Raw genomic sequence first — 4,057 nt, forward strand, 5'->3', positions numbered from 1 at the left:
CCATCGTTGCATCTTTTTGTTTGAGTTTGCACGTGGTTGATTGTTTCCTTGTTGCTTGTTTGTCTTGTTTGGGTAGAGCCGGGAGACGAGTTCGCTAACGAGGAGCCCGTTGAGTTTGCTTTTGAGGATCCAGTCAACTCTGACAGCTTTGCAGGCAAGATGATCATACCCTCGAAATCACTACTATCTTTGCTATGCTAGTTTGCTCGCTCTTTGCTATGCCAATGCTACGATGCCTACCTTTTGCTTGTCAGCCTCCCAATTGCCATGTCAAACCTCTAACCCACCATGTCCTAGCAAACTGTTGATTGGCTATGTTACCGCTTTGCTCAGCCCTTCTTATAGTGTTGCTAGTTGCAGGTGAAGATTGGAGCCGTTCCTTGTTGGAACATTTATTTACTTGTTGGGATATAACTATATTGCTATGTTATCTTAATGCATCTATATACTTGGTAAAGGGTGGAAGGCTCGGCCTCTCGCCTAGTGTTTTGTTCCACTCTTGCCGCCCTAGTTTCTGTCATATCGGTGTTATGTTCCCGGATTTTTGCGTTCCTTACGTGGTTGGATTATAATGGGAACCCCTTGATAGTTCCCCTTGATTAAAGCTTTTCCAGCAATGCCCAACCTTGGTTTTACCATTTGCCACCTAGCCTCTGTTTCCCTTGGGTTTCCGGAGCCCGTGGGTCATCTTATTTAAACCCCCCGGGCCAGTGCTCCTCTGAGTGTTGGTCCAACCCAGAGCCCCTTGCAGCGCCACCTCGGGGAAACTCGAGGGCTGGTTTTAGTTGTACGGATTGCTTATCTGAGTGTGCCCTGAGAACGAGATATGTGCAGCTCCTATCGGGATTTGTCGGCACATTCGGGTGGTGTTGCTGGTCTTGTTTTAACCTGTCGAGAAGTCTTGTTGTACCGGGATACCGAGTCTGATCGGAATGTCTCGGGTGGAGGTCTATTCCTTCGTTGACCGTGAGAGCTTGTCATGGGCTAAGTTGGGACTCCCCTGCAGGGATTGAACTTTCGAAAGCCGTGCCCGCGGTTATGGGAAGATGGGAATTTGTTAATGTCCGGTTGTAGATAACTTAAACATAAACTTAATTAAAAATGAATCAATTGTGTGTGTTACCGTGATGGCCCCTTCTCGGCGGAGTCCGGGAAGTGGACACGGTGTTGGAGTAATGCTTGCGCAGGTTGTTCCTCTAGATTCTCGTTCGCGCTTTGCCTCCTCTTCTCGCTCTCTTTTGCGTATAAGTTAGCCACCATATATGCTAGTCGCTTGCTGCAGCTCCACTTATATTTGCCTTACCCCTTCCTATAAGCTTAAATAGTCTTGATCGCGAGGGTGCGAGATTGCTGAGTCCCTGTGGCTCACAGATTCCTACTATACCAGATGCAGGTCCAGGTGACTCCGCTCCGGGTGATGCGTATGAGCTCAAGTGGGAGTTCGACGAGGACTCTCAACGTTACTATGTGTCTTTTCCTGATGATCAGTAGTGGTGCCCAGTTGAGGTGATCGGGACCGTGTCGCATGTTGGGTTATCTTCTATTTTGGCGCCATAGTCGGGCCATGAGTGTTTGGATGATGTATGTTATTTATGTACTTTGATTTGACGTGGCGAGTGTAAGCCAACTATGTATCTCCCCTTTTATTCTATATATTACATGGGATGTTGTGATGATTGCCTAACTTGCGACATTGCTTTCAATGCGGTTATGTCTCTAAGTCGTGCCTCGACACGTAGGAGCTATAGCCGCATAGAGGGCGTTACAACGCCGGCCGAGCAGACGGAGTGGTTGTCTTCTTTACTTGCTTACGAGGCGGAGGAGAAGGACTACGACGCGCCGGAGCAGCTGCCGGAGCGGCGGCGGGTCTCTTCCGCCCTTGCTAACGAGGCGGAGAAGGAGGAGGCTGGCTGCTCGGGCGCGCCGGCGCAGGCGGAGAAGGAGGCGGAGTGCCGCCACGCGCCGGAGAAGGAGCCGGCCAAGTGCCCTGATCGTCACTCGCCGGAGGAGGAGGCGGTGGAGGAGGCGGAGTGCCCTGACTCGCCGGAGGAGGAGGAGGAGGCGGAGGCATCCAGTTCGGAAGGTTGATGAGCTCCTTCCGCCATAGGCATGGAGTCTTCAGAGAAGAACCCAGCCGAGTCTCCCCTTCCCCAGTAGGGTGGTCAAGTTGAAGGTCCTCAAATCCCTCCGTTATTTCATCCACCATCACCTTAGCATATCCTTCTGGAATCGGCCGGCAGTGAAAAGTTGCACCGGGTTCATTAGGAAAAACAGAGCCAACAGCCGCCTTGACCTTCATATTAATCCATTGTGTCACAAGGTGGCAATTTTGAGACTCCGTGATAGCATCCACGGGATAGCTGGCAGGAGCCGTCAAGACATGCTCCGGCTGAAGCAGCTCGGTGGAAGCCACACTGCTTCTCCGCTGAGATGGCGAGGTAGCTTCAGGGGAAGCTTCGGCAAGTCGTTTGATGCGATTTGCTTCTCGTTCCTCTATCGCTTGTACCCTTGCGTGCAGCGCCGGTAGTTCGGTCTGCTCCACTTTCTTCCTCCTCTCATGGCATTTGTAACCGCCTACGTCCGGAAACCCAGCCTTCCATGGAATGGAGCCTAGCGTGCCTCGTGTCCGTCCAGGGTGCTCAGGATTTCCGAGGGCCTTTGTGAGCTCGTCGTTCTCTCTGTCTGGAAGGAACGTCCCTTTCTGTGCTGCATCAATATAGTACCGAAGTTTCTTGAAGGGTATGTCAAGTTGCTCATCCGTCCAAACGCACTTCCCTGTTACAGGGTCCAAGGATCCGCCAGCCCCGAAGAACCAAGTCCGGCAACGGTCTGGCCAGTTCATTGTCTCTGGTTCGATCCCTTTATCAAGCAGATCAATCTCAGCCTTTGCCCACTTAGGACGGCCTTTGAGGTAGCTACCTGACCCCGTGCGATGGTGAAGCTTCTTCTTCGCAGCATTTTTCTTGTTTGCTTCCGATATCTTCTTACTCTTATCCGATGTCTTGTGGGCCACAAATGCGGGCCATTGATCTCTGATCTTCTCATATTTTCCCTTGAATTCTTGTGTCTCTTTTTTGTCAACAAACCTTTTCAGCTCATTCTTCCACCTCCTGAATAGCTCTGCCATCTTCTTAGGAGTAGCAGACTTAATTAATTGTTCTATAACCGGCTTCTCTGGATTCTCTCTGGCGGTAGGGTGAAATTTGCCTTCAGCTCATTCCAAAGATCTTCTTTCTGCATATCATTGACAAAAGACACCCCATGGTCTTCTTTAGCCGGCTTAAACCATTGGTGGATGCTGATCGGGATTTTGTCCCTAATAAAAACCCCTCACTGAGCAATAAATGCATCCTTCGTCTGGATGGGTTCAATCAGTAGGCCGTCGCGCGCGATCGCTGTGATCTCAAACCTTTCATCCTCGCGCAACTTTTTCTTCGGGCCTTGTCTCTTTACCGAAGTTGTGCTCGATCCGGAGGGCTAGAAAAAAGAAGAAAGACGAGAGTTAATTAATATGTGTACATACCAAAACAATGAATGCATCAATTAGCTAGTCTCAGCATAGGCTTAACTAATATATTTACCTGGTCGGACTCTGTTCGGTCACCGGAGCCGTCACCCTGTTCTTCCGGACCTACTTCTTCACCCTGCTGTTCTTCTGGACCTGCTTCTTCACCTTGTTGTTCTTCCAGACCATCATTGTTGTTAAGAAAACATGACATGACATCACCTCCGTCTAAGATTATGTCCCGCAACCTCTCTTCTGCTTCCTCGTCTCGTCCGTGCTCCATTGTTTCTGCAAATATATATTACAACATGGCAATTATTACACAAGCATGACAGCACGTGGATATATTAGTTTGGGTGTACTCCTCAAGAGTTTTCACTGTCGAAGTTATCCGGGAGGGGTTAATATCGACAACGATGAGATACGTACATGGGAAAATAATATTATCGGGGAGGGGGTATATCGACCCCCCCCCCCACGTGTTGAAGTTATCGGGAGGGGTACATTTATATCGACAACGACAATATACGTACATGGGAAAATAATATTATC

This window comes from Triticum dicoccoides, chromosome 2A, assembly GCF_002162155.2.
Source record: "Triticum dicoccoides isolate Atlit2015 ecotype Zavitan chromosome 2A, WEW_v2.0, whole genome shotgun sequence".
NCBI lineage: Eukaryota > Viridiplantae > Streptophyta > Magnoliopsida > Poales > Poaceae > Triticum > Triticum dicoccoides.